General features: G+C 38.7%; 1 protein-coding gene across 24 annotated transcripts in view; it reads right to left on the bottom strand.

The window, feature by feature from the left end:
* Nucleotides 1-19,117, bottom strand: part of plekha5 (pleckstrin homology domain containing, family A member 5) — a 135,645-nt gene that overhangs the window by 70,128 nt on the left and 46,400 nt on the right. Inside the window, exon 1 of one of the 24 annotated variants that reach the window (XM_065273459.2) lies at nucleotides 13,574-13,637. The exons of 22 other annotated variants lie outside the window; for them this stretch is intronic. The gene's annotated coding sequence lies outside the window, so the exon portion shown is untranslated. Of the gene's footprint in view, nucleotides 1-11,608; nucleotides 11,760-13,573; nucleotides 13,638-19,117 lie in introns of those variants that run through there. One more of the 24 variants, XM_065273458.2, reaches the window with a different exon arrangement.

Consider the following 19,117-nt stretch of genomic DNA (forward strand, 5'->3'; position numbering starts at 1 on the left):
TGACACGACGAGCCATCAACAGCACTGATGTACAACTTATAAATCAAAATCCTGAATCTGACATCTCTGACAAACAAATCTGGATGAGACCACCAAGCAATAAAAGCTGGTTTGCAATAAGCGATTATTTAAAAGGCCATCTCGATTCGTATCAGCATGCGTTGTATGAGGCTTGGCACTGTAATATCCTCACTGATGGAAAAAAATCCCTAGCACCACAATATTAATCACATGGTCTGCCAATACTAGCAATTATCTCCTGATGGATGACTGTGTTATTGTAGGAGTCATACTTGGGGCCAATGAGCATACACAACTGATATCAAAAGTCCCAAATTGCCAATAGACCAGTGATATCAGTGAGGGTAGTAAACATTTTTATTATCTTAGACGGATACACTGAGACACGGATACAGAGAAAAACAAACACAAACACATGCGTGCATCCACACAAATAGACACAAAGGGAGCAGTCTGTCTTGGCTCGTATCGCTCGCTCCCACATAATTGAGATAAACGTGTCGACTGTCCGATCTGCGCAGCTCCGTATGAAGTCCACCTCATCCGCTTTGTAGTCTGAACAATCCTTTCCATATTACAGCGTGCTGCACGTGACATATAAATGCGATGCAGTTCAGGAGGACCATGACCAGTTCACATAGGTGTCTGATATTAGCCACGTAATGTGAACAGTCAAGCACAAAAAAACTGATCTGAGCCAAGAATCCGAATTGAACATTAATGCTTGCAGTCTGGACGTAAACATATAGAGACACACAGAGACATAGCACAGAGAGAGAGAGAGAGAGAGAGAGAGAGAGAGAGAGAGAGAGAGAGAGAGAGAGAGAGAGAGAGAGAGAGAGACAGACAGACAGACAGACAGACAGACAGAAAAGAGACTTACAGACATAACAGAGAGAAACAGACACACACAGACACATAGGTACAGAGAGACACACACAGACAGACAAATAGACATAACAGAGAGAAACAGGCACATACAGACCTTACAGAGAGAAACAGACACACACAGAGAAACACAGAGACATATGCACAGAGAGAGAGAGAGAGATGCCCAGACAGACAAAGAGACATACAGACATAACAGAGAGAAACAGACAAACACAGAGACATAGGCACAAAGACATACAGACACACACACAGAGAAACACAGACACATAGGCACAGGGAGAGAGACGCCCAGACAGTAGGGCTGGTACGGTTGTAATTACCACCGCACCACCGCGGTGGTGGAGTGCAACTGGCGGTCGGGAAATGCGCCCTGCGGTGGTGTGCACCTCACAAATTATGAAAAATATAAAAAAATTTCCAAGGGAAGGCAACTGATATCAGTGATGAGCCGCTGGCTTGGGGGCGGAACAATGAGGAAGATATTGGCTGTTTCTCAATCCGAAGACGTCGTACGTCATCAAGACTTATAACATTAACAATTATAAAGTTGACTATTATTCTTTGTTAATCATACATTGATTTAATATGCTTATGACTTGCAATATCTGAAAATAATACACCAGGCTTGATGACATATACAGCCGCGACCTCCGGAGGCTGCAGCCTTCAGATTGAGAAATGTCTGTTCTCAATTGGTCACGAAAAAGTATCAATCTGCGCTACCAGTACATCATCAGAACGCGTTTTCAACGTGGCTGGAAACATTATAATGCCAAAAAGGTTTCTCACTTGTTGTTTCATGAGTGGAAGTGCTACAATAAACACACAGATATGCGCCGATCCCCTATGTGCTAAGGGCTCAGCTCGAGCAGCCACCAAAATTGCCAACCACATACCCACAGTTGCTTCACGTGACCGCACCGCTTTCCTCCTCTTCAAAGCGCGTGGGCGCTTCATAGCGTCTTTCGTTGCTAAGTAACCTAAGCATTGCTTGACGCTGTGACGAGCACCCACCGGCGGAGAAAGAATTTGGCGCCTATACACACCCACGTTTGTTAAGAACTGTATAGCTGATCATCGTTTACATTTCAAAATATATGTATGCATTATGTATAAGACCTAGGGATGCACCGATACCACTTTTTTGGAATACGAGTACGAGTACTTGCCGATACCGAGTACTTGCCGATACCGAGTACTTAACCCCTTAGGTGGCGCAAATACCTTTAGAGTGAGGGGGTTAAATTGTGATATACATCTTCAAATTAATATTACTCTGGCATTTTTTGGTCTAGAAGCCTAATCTTGGTCTTGTTTTAAAGAAGACACTTTTGGGGATTTCACAGAGGTGAAACGAGGTGAACATATTAAATAATTAAATTGTTATAGCAGTTTACATTTGTTTTAATAAATAAAAATAATTCCATAACATATTATTTTTATAAATAAAATTATAAAAATGTAAATGTTTCACAAAAATAATAATGCAAACATGAAGCCATAAGTCTCAAGTAGTTCTGATCCAAATTTCAAGTTAAAATCACAAAAAATGAGGTGTGTGTCACACTTTTAGTGATTTTGCCAACAACTGCCACTAGGTGTCAACGGTTTGCAGCATACACTTGTCACAAATTATTCAATTACTATCACTGCATTATTATTACTGCAAAAATGTTTTGAAATATGAAAACTACATCCTTAGAACTTTCCAACAATATATAGTTTGTCAACATTTTTGAAGATTTATAATATGATATTAGAATTATGAATATATAAAATTAATATGCATTCCAATGGGGGGTGGGGTCATGTAACTAAAAACTGTCACTACATTATTTCTATCATCAAATGACCTTGAAATATGAAAACTACATTCTGAGAGCTTTCCAGTGATATATAGTTTGTCATGATTTTTTATGGTTTAGAGCAGGGTTTTAGTCTTATAAATACGTAAAAACAAATTAGGCCTACCTGTGGCCCCGTGACATTTTAGAAACTGACTCTCGTTACGTCATAATTTTCCCAAAATGGCAATGAAATATGAAAACTACACACCTAGAGCTTTCCAACAATATATAGTTTGTCAAGATTGTTTAGGTTTAGAACAGGGTATTAGTGCTATACATTTGCAAAAACAAATTGAGTCCAACTGTGGCAGTGTGACATTTTAGAAACTGAGTCTCACTACATCATTATTTTCCCAAAATGGTGATGCAATATGAAAACTACACTCTTAGAGCTTTCCAGTGATATATAGTTTGTCATGATTGTTTAGGTTTGGAACAGGGTATTAGTGTTACAAATATATAACAACAACGTGGGCCCACCTGTATACCCGTGGCATTTTAGAAAATAGCTCTCACTATGTCATTCCTTTACCAAAATAGTGATAATAAATGAAATCTACACTCTTAGAGCTTTCAAATGATATATAGTTTGTCATGATTGGATAAGAATTCACATGCAAAACACTGAAGTAAATGTTGGCGTCCCGCTGGCGGGACAGTGACATTTATCAGGATATAAATGTTTTGAGGCGCACTCTCTTTAAAATTGAATCAATTACTCTCCCTACATCATTTATTTTATAAAACACTGTTGATATATGTATTCTAGAGGCTTAGACCTTTCCAACAATATATAGTTTGTTGTGATATACATTAAATTTATATGGAAAATATTGACGTAAACTTAGGTGTCCCGTGAGCGGGACAGCGCCACTTATGGAGTAATAAAAGTAATAAAAAACCTGATTTAAATTTACAGGTAACAGCTTTAGTCATATAATTTAACAAAAAAACAAAGGACTAGTTTTCCAGTTTGTTGTAAACTCTGCCTCTTTGGACAACACAAGAGGCATTAACCCCTTACACGCCGCTCAAACATAGACATTTCTCAGACCGTGGTATCGATTCCAGGTATCGGGGGACTTTTAACGAGTACTTTAGAAAATGTGGTATCGAGGCCGATACCCGATACCAGTATCGGTATCGGTGCATCCCTAATAAGACCTATATGCATCAATGTGCACGTGCGCATATGCGCATGCCCCCCACACACAATCTATAACCACCGCACCACCGTGGTGAATTTTTGCATCACCACCGCAGTGGTAAAAAACTGCCACCGTCACAGCCCTACCAGACAGACAGAGACATAGAGACATAACAAAGGAAACAGACACAAACAGAGACATAGGCACAGAGACATTCAGACATAACAGAAAGAACACACACACACACACACACACACACACACACACACACACACACACACACACACACACACACACACACAGGCACAGAAAGAGAGAGACATAAAGACAGACAAAGAGACATACAGACATAAGAGAAAAACAGAGGCACACAGAAACATAGGCACAGAGACATAACAGAGAGAAACAGCCATACACAGAGAAACACAGAGACATAGGCACAGAGAGAGAGAGAGACAGACAGACAAAGAGACATACAGACATAACAGAGAGAAACAGACACACAGACATACAGAAATGACAGAAACGCAGACACCCACAGAGAGAAATAGGCACACAGAGAGAGATACACAGAGAGACAAAGAGACATGACATGCAAACATAACAGAGAGAAACAGGCACACACATGGAAAGACATACAGAAACACATGCACAAAGCTACAAACACTGAAAAACACAGATGCAGACAGACATAGAGTCACTTAATATAAATCCAGTCAGATGCACCATCTCTCCCTCAACAACTCTATTAACATGCAGGTTTTAAACGGTTTCTCTTTGATGCATTTATAAAGATTTCACCGCTCAGTTTCTTTGTTTTTGGTGAGGACAAGCTGTTTTCTTCAGGCTCTGGGGAAATATCTGAACCCTGTATGAGCATTGTCTCTTACCTTTCATCACAGATAAGAGCTGAAAACAAAGTGTCCCACCAGCAACAATTCAGAGGAGACCTGCGATGAGAGCGCTCGCATTACGCAGGCGCAGCACGCATCCGTGCTCGAGCTAACCTTGCCTTGTGTCGACCCCTGCTGACCTCTCATCCTTTTCTCTCTGTCCCACAGAGACCCTCACACAATCTGACAGAGCGGCGAACAGCACAACATTAATGCGCCAAAACCATCTGACAGAACGCTGAATACAGAGGAGCAAAGCAAAGGAACTAAAAACATAAAGAGAGCGGAGAGAAACCTCTCTGAAATGTCCACAGTTTGATGTTAAAGAAAAGCAGATGGATGTTTCAAGATAATTCAAGACTTTTTAAGATATGCTTACTTTAAAAGTCAATGCCATAGGAACTCAGATTCAAAGAAACCTTTCTTGTCATCTACATAATGGAATACCAATATGAGATAGTCTCTGTGGTGCCAGAGTATTAAATGATTATGAATTACTGGTTCAGGGAAGAAAAACATATCACATCTGGAATTAAAACCTTCAGTGCTTTTCGGATGAATTCAGTTTACAGAAATGCTGAAAGGGTGGACATGTCGCTTCACGCGCGATACGACAGCCAGTGAGCACAATTAAGTTTCCGCAAGAGTGAATCAAAGAGATGATTGCTGCCGCTAGGACGAATTCTGCCCAATGGCAAAGAGAAATCTGTGATGTGTTTTGTAGGCTGCATTGCTGTTTTTCACTTGATTCTTGGGGTACTTGGTTCACATAATGCAATCCATGCCATATTTTCTGCCCAGTTTGGGACAGGTGTCTCCTGCCCAACCTAACACCTCATGTGGGAGAGAAAAGTTGACTCATATTTGAAAAGATATCAGGTAAAAAAAAATTGGGTCACAATATGCCATCTGGGATGGGTCATGGGTGGCATAAAAATGTTGTCCACAATCCCCAATATATTCAAACAGACACCCAGTTATTAACACTCTCTTGCATCCATAAATGGATAGTTCACATAAAAACTTTGTCATTATTGTAATTTACTCACCATCATGTGGTTTGAATCCCCAATTTCTTTCTTTGTATTTCAAAAGGTTTTTTGGTTACTGAGGTGGTCACCATCCCCTCAAAGAACCCAAAAGTGTTAATATATAACTCCACTCAACTCAAGCTTATATATTTTATAGATATATTTTAAAAGGGCACTCCACTTTTTTAAAAAAAGGCTTATTTTTCAGCTCCCCCAGAGTTAAACAATTGAGTTTTACAGTTTTGAAATCCATTCAGCTGATCTCCGGATCTGGCGGTACCACTTTTAGCATAGCTTAGCATAATCCATTGAATCTGATTAGACCATTACTAATCGCACTCTAAAATAACCAAAGTGTTTGATATTTTTACTATTTAAAACTTGACTCTTCTGTAGTAACATTGTGTACTAAGAAAGACATAAAATGAAAAAAGTTTTAAAAATGAAAAGTTGTGATTTTCTAGGTCGATATGGCTAGGAACTATACTCTCGTTCTGGTGTAATAATCAAGGACTTTGCTGTCGTATTATGGGTGCAGCAGCCGCAATGTTATTAAGTAGTGCCCGAAAATAGTTCCCTGCTATTGAAAGTAACCAAGGGGACTATTTTTGGGCGCTGTCTAATATCATTGCAAAATCACAACGTTTAATTTTCTGTCGTTCATAGAACACGATGTAACTACAGAAGAAAAATTAAGTTTTAATAGGAAAAATATCAAAACTGTTTGGTGATTGTTAAGTGCGATGCAAATGGTCTAATCAGATTCAATGGATTATGCTAAGCTATGCTAAAAGTGGTACCACCAGACCAGGAGATCGGCTGAATGGAAACGGTAAAACTCAATTGTTTAACTCTGGGGAGCTAGAAAATAAACCTATTTTTAAAAAAGTGGAGTGTCCTTTTAAGTGTCCCGAAGACATACACTCCTCTACTTTCTTGTGTGAATCCAGTTGTTATACACTAAGAAAAAAGTGTACAAGAAGGTACAAAAGTTTACATTATCAAAAAGTACACTTTTGAACATAAAAGGTGCATATTGGTACCTTAGAGGTACATACTGGTTCCTAATGGCGCTTTTCCATTGCATAGTACACCACGGTTTGGTTTAGTTTAGTTTGGGTCGGGTCAGCGTACTTTTGGGAGCTTTTCCATTGGGTGCAGTACGTAGTACCTGATACTTTTTTCCGTACCACCTCTGTTGGTGTTCCAAGCGACCCGAGCTGATACCAAACGTGATGCGAAAACACTGTAGATCACTGATTGGTCTGAGAAAATCGTCACTAAGCGTCATCGCTATAATGTAAAGATAAGCTTTACCTTTAATGCTAGCTTGCTATCTGTGCTCTGCTATAAGTTCCCAAACTCCCTTTTAGTGATGAAAAACATCCACTCGAAGGAAAAGCTAACCACGCCAAGTTGGGTGAGCTGACCCGACCCAAACTACAGATGTGGCCTTTAAAAATGCGCGTCTCTGAGAGCAGAATGCCGCGGAGACTTCCGAAATTCTGCGAGATCCCGCAGAAGGGGGGTTCGGTGGGGGATGCAGGAAATATAAAAACCTGTAGAGGGCAGGCGTGTTTCATGTAGGCCATACTGACGACAATGTGTGTGCTCGACTTCATGCTGAGCGTATACTGTATGATATTGAAGTAACATGACACGGATTATCGATGTTTAGGCGATAGACTTTGATGTCATACAAATGCATGCTTTTTGGCAAACATTTTGTTGGCGAAGTTTTCTTTTGCCAGTTACATAAACAGTCACATATTCTTCATAAAAATCAGACTCAAACGCGCATCATTTGTCTTATTTTTTCCGTGTACTTACAGTAGAAGAGACGTGATGTATGATAATCGAATCTTATAACAAAATAATTCGCGAAGACCTTTGAAGAGACCGAGCGCATTTACGCAATATCATTAACTATCTAATTTTACATTTAGTTCATTTTTGCATCTGAACGTTTTAATAGCTTTAATATGGTTGTGTTGCGCTTTTCTGCATTACTGAACAGTAGGCTACTTTTTATATTATCATGTTTCCCTTTACATGGTATGAAACACGATAAAAAGTATGCATTGGTGTTTAATACATTTCACTGAGAATTTGTGTAATATGTTATACTTTTGTACTAAGGAAATAAAATCATATTGTGAGTGTAAATATTCATAAATTCGAGGAGTTTCTGAGGTGTTTGTCATCGGCAAAATGTGCAGTTTCTTTGTTGCGGATTAAAAACCGTTGGCTATGTGATTGTTTAAAATTGACATTTTTTCTACTTATTATTAATTTATTTTTTGCCTACATTTACTCAAATAATATCAATGTGAAAATATAAGTAAATCATACTTCAAGTTAGGCGTAAAACTTACACATTTTTGATGTCAAATAGAAATAATAATAATTTGAAATATTCAATTATTACAGTTTTAAAAACTTAAATATATTACTCTGACCTTTTTAAATATATTGACTAAAAGAGACGATTTGGCGAATGCCGCGGGAGAAAACACGCGTTTTTAAAGGCCACATCTGTAAACTGCGGGGTACTATGCAATGGAAAAGAGCCATAAGAGGTACATATCTGTACCAAAATAGTACATATGAGGACCTTTTTAAGAGGTGGTCACCATTCACTCTCATTATAACCAGTAACCCAAACCAACACTTTAAAAATCTGCATTTGGGTTCTGAAGAACAAAGAAAGTCACTGGTGGATCAAGTGACACAAGGATGAGCCAATAATGACAACATTTTCATTTTTGGGTGAAACATAAGTTAGAAGATAAAGGATAGAAGGATGATCACACCTAACCCAAACTGTGGGCAGAAATGCTTTTAAATACATAGCAAACCCAATATTTTGTCTACAAGCCTAAGACGTCCAGATAATAACATCCAACAGCATGCAAACAACTAACCTTTACAGTTAAGTAGCCACTTTAAAGATAATAACACCCAAACTGTGGGCAGATAGTGTAACTAGGAGGAATGGAAGTGGCACTATTTGAAGAAAATGTTTAGTCTACGACCCCATTACATCAAGATAGTCAATTATAAACTCTGCTATTCTTGTGCTTTTAGAGGATAAAGAGTGATTTTGGATCACGGAGTTGATGTAGTTTTATCTTCATTCTGCCAGGGTCACTTAGAATTTGGAGCAGACATCCTTAAATCTCGTTCCTCAAGAAGTGCAAGAACTTCACGGCTGCTATTTTCGGCCCAATTTCCATCGAACCTTTCTAAGTACAGAGCAAACAGCAGTTTAACACAAATCTCCAGAGAGTGAGACTGAGCTCACCGTCTCCACACCTGCGTCTATCTAACAGGGTGGTGTCTCATTAGCCGCTTATGCCGCCGTTCGCCAGAGACAGACAGCGGCACGCGCTAATCATTTTACAGAGGAGCAGACCGACCAATTTACCGCGACTACTGCTGACTAACACAAGCTTTGTTATTTCTGCCTCAGTAACATTTTCCTTTGTGCGCTGGGCTGATGGATGTTATAATTAGACCGATTTAAGGAAGTTGGTGTGCGTGGCGAAAGCAGAAGCATTCATTACAAAACACTTCTATATGAGCTGAATATATATGTGCACCTTATAGAGGAGATAAGGATTGGCTCTGTAAGATTGGGTGAGATATCCTCAGGGAGAAGAGTAGGCAAGGGTTGGGCTGCTTTCTGATAGCTGCTACTGGATGTTATGTAACCACAAACCTCACATGCGCACATCTTTAAATTGCTTGTATGGCCGCGCACTCACGCATGTTGGCATTTTAATATGCGCTTTTACGAGCCCCAGTGTAATTGGCTGTTTATGTGCGCATGCATATTTCTGGCTTATTTATCCCTAAAGTCATATTGTGAGTCACACATCCATATACAATACAGTCAAGAATCAGGGGGTTTACATACTCTACTATACATCCACTACAGTCAGATGCATGAAGGAAAATGCTCTTTAATAGGAGATTATGTCAGTCTGGAGTTGAATATTAACCTATTGTGCACTACACAGTAAATGAAACTGATATTCTGAACAATAAAAGGTTCAAATAGTTGCACGCTCATTATCTCATGTTTAATTCAAATACTAGGGCTGTGCAAAAATATGTCTAGTATCTATAAAAAAAAAAACACCAAATCCACGTGTGCGTCAAACGATCTCCTCCGTCGCTGTTGTAGTTGTCGCTGTCCAGTTGTCTGTTATATACAGCCATTCGGCGAATGTCTCAGAAGTTAGCAGGAGTGAGAAAATGGCAAAAAATGTAAAAAAGCCTGCAGCTTTCAAAGCCGATTTTTGGAAGCAAAAAAATTCAGCTCTTTTTTTATTTCCGATAAAGTATTGCAATGTATCGCAATCATGATACATTCCATCACGTCCCATGTATCGTATCGTGAGGCCCTTTCTAATACCCAGCCCTATCAAATACATTGCATAGTTACGATCTCGAAAATAAATGCAACTATTTTTGCTTGTTTTATTAATTTTGGTCAGTATGACCTTATCTCTTATCTCTTTCCCCGCCATTGATAAGTTAATTTGTCAATTAACTCTTTGCTCGCCAGAGTTTTTTATAAAGTTACAAGCAAGCGGCAGCATGTTTCATGATTTTCACAAAATTTTAATACCTTCCAGAAAATGTTCTTCTTAAAATATAATAAACATAGGTAAGGTTTCTTCAAAAACACAAAAATTAGCTGTTTGCCCTAGGGCGACACTTTGGGGTTTTATAAGTTGCGGAAGATCGTTACCTGGTGGATAATAGCGGTATTGCGGAAAGCCGGAAATACTTGTCATTGGCAGGGAAGCGTTTTCTCTTAATTGACGAGTTAACTCGTCAATGGTGGGAAAAAGAGTAAAGAGAAAACTCTTCCCTGCCAATGACGGATTTTTCTGGCAATCCGTATTTCTATTATCCACCAGGTGGCGCTCTGACCCAACTTAAACCCAGAGGTATCCCCTAAGGGGAAACAGTTCAAACTCAGTGTATGTTTTGAGGATCGCTCTGAATCTGATCTCTATCAATAGTCATTCACAAAAATGCATTTATCTCAGCTTTTTGCTTAAAATTTTGTCTTTTTGAAGAATCCTACCCACATTTGAGAGAACAAATGAAATTAGGAGACTTCTTTTAAAGCAGAGGGTCTGTTCTTTCATTTGTTATATTGTAGTGTATGTTTAAATATTTAAAGAAGAACATTTTCTGCAAGGCATTCAACTTTTGTGAAAATAAAAAAATGTAAAAAAACGCTGGTGGGGAAAGAGTTAAGGGATGTTATACTGAAAATAAAGTTACCCAAACACAGTGTGTTCTGGGTTTGTAAGCTAACAATGTGGCCAGCCAACCATGATTCATTATTCATGTATCAAATATATCCTGAAACTTTGCACACAATGTCCTCCAAACAATCACAACAGTTTGCTATTCTGAACGACCTGTTTTTTACTAAAATCAATGCAAGGCTGTGCATCTGTCTGAGATCTTCTCGCATACTTGGACTGTGAAGAATTTCAAACACTGCTTTGCTCAGGTCTGTCTGATCAATCTATACATTTCCAAAAGTTGCCAAATACATAAATACATCCAACATGAAAGTACATGTCTACGCAGACGGTACATTTACAACGATCAGCAATTGTTATACTGCAGAAAACCAGAGAGATTCTCCCCATTCGAGTCAAAATACAACGTGCAAAGATTATCTATGCCAAAGTTATCTATAGTATCTGCCAAAAGCACACACATTTTCACACAACACACACGCTTACCTGTGTAACACACTCAGCTGAGATCGGCGGCTACTGTATGTGCATCGGTAAATGTGAGAGTGAGTATGTGTGTGCCTAAACTGCCTTCACTGGCTCTCATCCATAACAAACCACCAATAGTTCTGTTCACTGGCGTCCTCTCCACCGGCAATGACAGGAGAGAGAGAGAGAGAGAGAGAGAGAGAGAGAGAGAGAGAGAGAGAGAGAGAGAAAGAAAGAGAAAGAGAGAGCGAGAGAGATGCTGTTTTCAGGCAGCTGCAGCAGCCAGCTGACCTCTCTCTCTCTCTCTCTCTCTCTCTCTCTCTTTCTCTCTCGCTCTCAACACAAAACACCAAGAACTGAACCAGCACATGCTCATCCATCATTTATGGCTATGGGAATATTTAGCAATGCTCCTGTTGATTTGCAACACATGAGCGTGGGTTCGGTTATCATTCCCACATTACCAATGTAAGTTACCATTCAAGTGAAGTTAGTCCTTCATTTTGCCTCACTAAGAAAATCTTGCGTCGTTATTTAAATCTCTGAGTGTATTTGCATGTGCAGGCGTGTGAGCGAGCCGCTGGCGGGTGCGACCTGCCCTGCTTTAGTTCCTCCGGTCCCATTGCAAAAGCCCTGGGCTCAATGTGAAGCCTGCAGGCTGAACTCTACACTATGCAACTAGGTCACATTAATGATCTAATACTGGCAATTGATTAAAACACAACTGAATGAGAGAACAGATAGACAGACAAACAAACAAATTGTGACATTCAACTCAAACCTGATTCTGGGGTTGCAAACATTTAACCCTAAATGACAACGATTGACGTAACAGCGTCTCCTTATGTATGCATCACCCAGTGCATATGTTGGCAACCTTCAGTGCCGTGTCCAATGAAAGAGATAAAATGTTTGCTGGGTAATGTTGTTTGTTTTGTTGCAATCATTGTTTACTTTGTTGGACCATATGGCGGCGGGGAAAGTAAGTAATGATTTTCCATTACAGAGAGAGACAGATAACAGTGGTGAATTCGATACAGTGCATACTGCAATCTAAAAATCATCCTTGATCTGAAATAACATTCCTATTTATATGATAAATGCAAGACATAATGTTCTTAGTAATAAACCCCCTTCATCATGACGCCAACTTGACATTCAGACGATCAGGGCCGCACACCCCACCGGAGACACAACAGTCACGCTGAGAAACATCTCATCATCTATCAAACACCCTTCAGACGAGATTACGCAACTAACGCCCTGTAAGCAAGGGCATCTTCAATCCCTGTAGTGCCCACGCAGACACACGGTTTCACCGCACGCCCACCTCTGTGAACCCATGAGGGGCGTCACGAAAACCTGCCTCCAGACAGAATCGCATAGCAACGCTTTAACATCCGCGCTCTGCACCTCGGTAGCCGCACAGGAACAGGCAACCGCCTGCATCAACTTAGCATCATGATGAAGAGTTTTGCATTTGGTATTTGTCACTTTATGACATCACAGCAATGGATACGTTAGCATCACATGACCGGTGTGTTTACATCAGTACTGCTTAGCTCATTTACATACAGAAGTCTTAAAGGTACAGAAGCCTGCCCGCTTCATTTTAGAGGTAAAACTACTGCTTTGAAATCTTCACATTACTGTACATCTCTGTTAAAACCACAGTTAATTACTGTTAATTCAACACAAACTCTTATTTACTATTGAATACAGCAACAGTTGGAGGTGGTATAACCTGACACACACAATAACACATCCCTGAGCTGGTGTATTAGCTGTCAGGCTGTCAAAGCTCATAATACAAAGTGTTAAAAATCATAATGCACTGAACCTTCTGTTACAGCACAAACAGACATCGGCCTGTGTAATGTCCAAACACACAGTATAGATTAAAAACATCCTTCAGCTGTCACATAAACGGCTTTAGTTGTGATTGGATATTTGGATTACTAGGAATGGAAATGAGAGTCTTACCTGCTCAGATGAACAAAAGATCACGCCGCACATGGAAGAAAAACAAAGACAGAGCGAGGTTAGTGCATGTTGCCCAAAATGAAGGTAAAACACAAATCAGCATGAGATTCAGAAGACACAGACTTTAGCTCAATACTGCCCCCATCTGGCCACCGAGCAGACACGCAGGACACACTTTACAAGCAGGTGCATCACTATTCAATTTAAATCGGGTCTAAAGTACATAAAACATATCTAGCTCCTTGTGTTTCAAGTCACAGCCATAGCATTTAGTGTAATGTTGTATTTACTTTAAGATTATTAGCCAAAATATTTCCAGTGTAGCTGTGGTTTGTGTGTGCAAGGGTGCAGGGTGACAGCTGCTGCTGTGTAAAACTCACAGCAGGGCATCACACATACACACAATGGGCTCTAGGAGGCTCTATACACCCGTTTATGAGTCTGTTTAGGTCCTCAAAAAATACAAGGGATTCTGCAAATCAGGTGAATAACAATAGCAAGTAAATAACAATAGCACAATAGCAGATGAATAACAACAGAAACCTGAATATACCTTGATGATAATTTTTTACCGCAACTACATAACAGTAAAGCCAATACGGGTATACTGATGACCAACAAGCAAACTCTTCATGAACCCATCTGAACTAAAAAAAATAATGAATAACCAGTATCAAGCATTCAATTCACTGGAAAATGTTTTTTTAACCCTTATGGCCACAGGTATGTGTGTAATAATAATAATAATAATAATGTGAGCAATGTGAGCACAGGGTTTCATCGGTCTTCACTTCCATACAGAATCCCACACAGACTGCCTCATGGAAAGATTAAATATAGCATACTGATGTCTAAATATAAATATGATACTAATTTCTGTGATTCGATGACAAATGGAAATGGGCAAGCAATGCCCTCTAGTGGGCATAACCTGTAATCACAGAAAAGATGATAAATATGTCATTTTAAAGGGCCACTCCACTTTTTTTGGAAAATAGGCTAATTTTTCAGCTCCCCTAGAGTTATTAAATCCCCTTTTTGATTTTTACAGTTTTGGAATCCATTCAGCTGATCTCCGTGGTCTGGTCTGGCGGTACCACTTTTAGCATAGCTTAGCATAATCCATTAAATCTGATTAGACCATTAGCATCAATGAACAGAGGTTTGATATTTTTTCTATTTAAAACTTGACTTTTCTGTAGTTACATCGTGTACGAAGACCGACGGAAAATTAAAAGTTGCAGATATGGCTATGAACTATACTCTCATTCTGGCGTAATAATCGAGGACTTTGCTGCTGTACCATGGCTGCAGGAGGCGCAATGATATCACGCAGTACCCAAAAAAGTCTATTGAAAGTTACCAAGGGGAGTATTTTCAGGTGGTGTGTAATATCATTGCGCCTTAGTACACGATGTAACTACAGAAGAGTCAAGTTTAAAATAGTAAAAATATTGAAACTCTGGTTATTTTTGAGCACGATGCTAATGGTCTAATCAGATTCAATAGATTATGCTAAGCTATGCTAAAAGTGTACGTGCCAGACCCGGATATCGGCTGAATGGATTTAAAAACTGTAAAGATCAAATGTTTAACTCTAGGGGAGCTGGAAAATTTGCATATTTTCAAAAAAGTGGAGTGTCCCTGTGATTCAAATCTAATTGAACAACTGATTACTGGCAAGTTCAGAGACAGGCAAGTTCAACTGCGTAAAAAAGTTTGTACTCCTCTGGCCTTGGATGCAATGTTATGCAAAAGCAAAAAACATTGCTTACTGAAAACAATGTTGAAATATAGACAATATTTGTATATTATGATTCAGTTGAATATAAAAGCATTTGAATTAATAATACAACCTTTTGTCCTAAATCCATTATTACAAAAATTGTAAAATGTAACTAATGTATTAAAATGAAAAACTTAAACATCACAGATTTCAAACCTTATACTGTAAACTACAATAACCGGCTTATGACACCGACCATATGATTGTTCACAAGAGAGTTTAGTTTAAATATAAATACTTTCCTTACAAAAAACCCATCACTTCATTTCAGAAGATATTTGATAATTAGTTTTTGATTAAAGGATGGATGGCTTTAAAAATGGGGCACTATCCAGGTGGATGCTGCACATTGGTGGTGGTTGAGGAGATTCCCCCGTTCATATGTAAAGCCCTTTGAGTACTGAGAAAAGCGCTATATAAAATGTAAGGAATCCAATGTCATTATATAGGATATTATAAACGGTTAGTTCCAATCCTTGATTCTGATTGGTCAATAGGTGTGCTTTATTCATGATACTACACACTGCTATGACCACTTTACCCAACGGTTCTGTTTATCACTGCACCCTTAGCAACCACATGTATCAGTTTGTTGTTTTTATTTAAGCTTTCATGCATGTTACACATTGGAACACATTTTTGTTCATGGTCAGGGACTATTGTTCTAGCGGAAAGAATGCTTTTTATTGATTTAACTTCATGAAAGTTGCATTAATATTTGTTTTACTTTAATATTGTGTGGTAAACGTTTTATAAAAGCAATAAGGTACTTGAGGCAAGTGCTGTATCGTGAATAAGTAACGGCTGAAGGGGTTGCAGGCACGACTTATTCACGATACAGCACAGCCTCTTGTACCTTATTGCTTACTTATTTAATATAACTCTGTGTTTGCCAGTAAGAAAAGAGTCACATACACCTACAGGATGACTTGAGGGTGAGTCAATTATGGGTTAATTTTCATTTTGGAGTGAACCAATCCTTTAAGGTTTATTCCTGGATGTTGATGAAACATCAGATAGGTTCACAGAGGAATATCTTTCATTTCCTCTGCCAAACTGGTGGAATGGGATCTGCGCAGTCATGGCAGTGTGATTTTGGTTCCAAGTGAGCCAACACCCAACTCTGTGAATTTGGTCAAAGCATTAGTCAACTTTGTGATTCGTAAGATCTGCCCCGCTGTCATTAATGAATCATAATAATGACTTCAGCTACTGTAGTATGACGCACGCTTTTTCACTTCCCTCACAAGTCAGGCAGACAGAGCGATATACAGACAGGATCTATCAGTCTTACACTAGTGCTGGTCAGGAGATCATGTCGTGTTCGTGAGAGAGAGCCTGTTATCAGAGTGATGTTTGTTTGGTGCTCCTGTAGAGAAGCTGTTTTGACCAGAGCTGAGATCATTCAACACATACACACACACACACACACACACACACACACACACACACACACACACACACACACACACACACACACACACACACGTGTGATCCCAAACACTGTAAGAAAAAAAAACTGTCAAAATATGTACCCCAGCTGTCACTGGCGCACCACTTAAAAAGGCCCTAATATGTACCATTGGGTACATTTGGTACTAATATGTATCTTTAAGGTATTTAAGTCAACTTTAAGTAATTGTAATACGTTATAAGTTAAATAATATGTTTTTAGGTGCAAAGCTGCAATCTGTATAATGATACAGCGCCAGTGACAGCAGGGGTACATATTGTATTTTGACATTTTTTCTTACAGTGCACTTACTATTTTACACTATTTTTCAAATAGAAGTGAACTTCAAGTACCTGGATGGTGCACTTATTCAACCAAAAAAACCCTGAAGTGTTTAATAATGGACACTAAATGATCGCAGGTTTGCTTACATAGCAGAAAACAGGAGGATCTACAGACGCTGTGCAAGCAAAGTTAACCTGCGGAGATTACATTTCACTCTGATAGTTTGAGGTCATGTTGGGCAAAGGTAACACGGACATCAAAAGTATATTTAGCTTATTTTATACTGACGCACATTGTGTTAGCATTTGACTTCTTTTAACCTTGTCTGGGAAACCACTTATAATCGGGTAAGTAAAAAACATTTTCAGTTGAGATAAAAGTAGGGCCCTGATTTCCACGATGCAGAAAACATGAACAGAATCACGGAATAGAGACAGGAAAACGGAATTGACCCTATAGTGCGGAATTTGGTAAATTTTGTATAAATTATTTTTTAAAAGCCATTATAACTTATTTGCAAATATATCAGTTTGTTGCTGTGGTATATTTAACCGGCAAATAAAATGACAGAAATGTGTGAAAACATTTCACTGTTTGCACAGGACGCAACACTGTCACGTGATTATGCATCATCAACATAAATATTCATTCTGAATGGAAGAGACAATCTGAGACCACAAAGTCTCAGAAATCTCAAAAAACTGAGAAATAAAAAATTAAAACCCTCCACACATACACAGTTGTATCCAGAGGCTGGCTCTAATGTATTTTAATGGCCATCAAGCAGTTTTTTATTTCTGTTTTTCTCTGTACTGTTTCTTTGTCTGACTACAAGATATAGTGTTGGATTTTATGAAAATCGATAAGTATTAAAACACTACCAAAATGTACCTTTGATGCAAACCATTAATAAACGGTTTTTGAATTATATAATAAATGTAATCATTCTGATTAATTAATTTTTTTCAATTTACAGAATCCAGAAAAATTAAAAGAGAATAAAATGAAATCCCAAATAATTTTAACGAAAAAATACAACAGAATTCAGATATATAAACGGGAAAAAACGGAATTTAAGGAAAAAAAACAGAATTTAAGGTGAAAAAACGGAATTTGGAAATAAATTAACCAATTTCATAGGGCCCAATTGATGCTATGCCTACTATTAGTGCATAGTTTATAGTACTTTATTTGGGACCAATGTTTCTTGCTACCACATTTTTATTTTGCATTCATGCATTTAACAGATGCAGATTTACACTACATTGAAGCTATACATTTTATCAGTAGTTAACGCATTGCTCTACCAATAAGCAACACAAAAATTTATTTGGTTTTATTTTCCAGTTCTCTCTTGCGCAATGTGAGAAAGGGAAACACGCTATCTGAGGTCACATACAGGGCACGAGGCTAAATTGCGCATGCCATGAACCATCGAACTGTGCGACGCACACACGCTCCGAACCAAGACAAGCAAACCGAACGGTTCAGATTTTTTTCATGAACCATGCCACCCCTAATACCCTATAGTAGAAACATAGTATAGTATAGTATAATAAAGTATATTAGTAGCTCTCGCTCTCTCTCTGATTTCCACAACACAACCCTTTAAAAACAATGACTACACTGCATTTCCTCTCTCTATGTTCACAAGGAGACTGTGATGAATATGATGCAGCACACCATGTGATTGGCTGTCGTGAAAGCGCATCTCATCGAATCATCATCAGCAAGGGCAGATCTTTGTTTAGCATCACTGAATTCATACATCATGATTTTCAGATATGAAAAGCGCTGAGGAGACCACCTGTGCATATAATAAACCAGTAAATCACAGCACGACATTTAAAGTCAATGTGAAACTGCCTTCACAATTTTACCAACGAGTTAATCCAAGGCAAATGTACAGTGTGACGTAAGGAAACTACCGTAGAAAGACAAACCTGGACAAACTTAAGTTAATAATTACCCTGGGTTAACCATTATAAGTATGTGAAATGAGCCATAATAAATAAAAATT

The sequence above is a fragment of the Paramisgurnus dabryanus genome, chromosome 1 (genome assembly GCF_030506205.2).
Source record: "Paramisgurnus dabryanus chromosome 1, PD_genome_1.1, whole genome shotgun sequence".
NCBI classification, from domain to species: Eukaryota; Metazoa; Chordata; class Actinopteri; order Cypriniformes; family Cobitidae; genus Paramisgurnus; species Paramisgurnus dabryanus.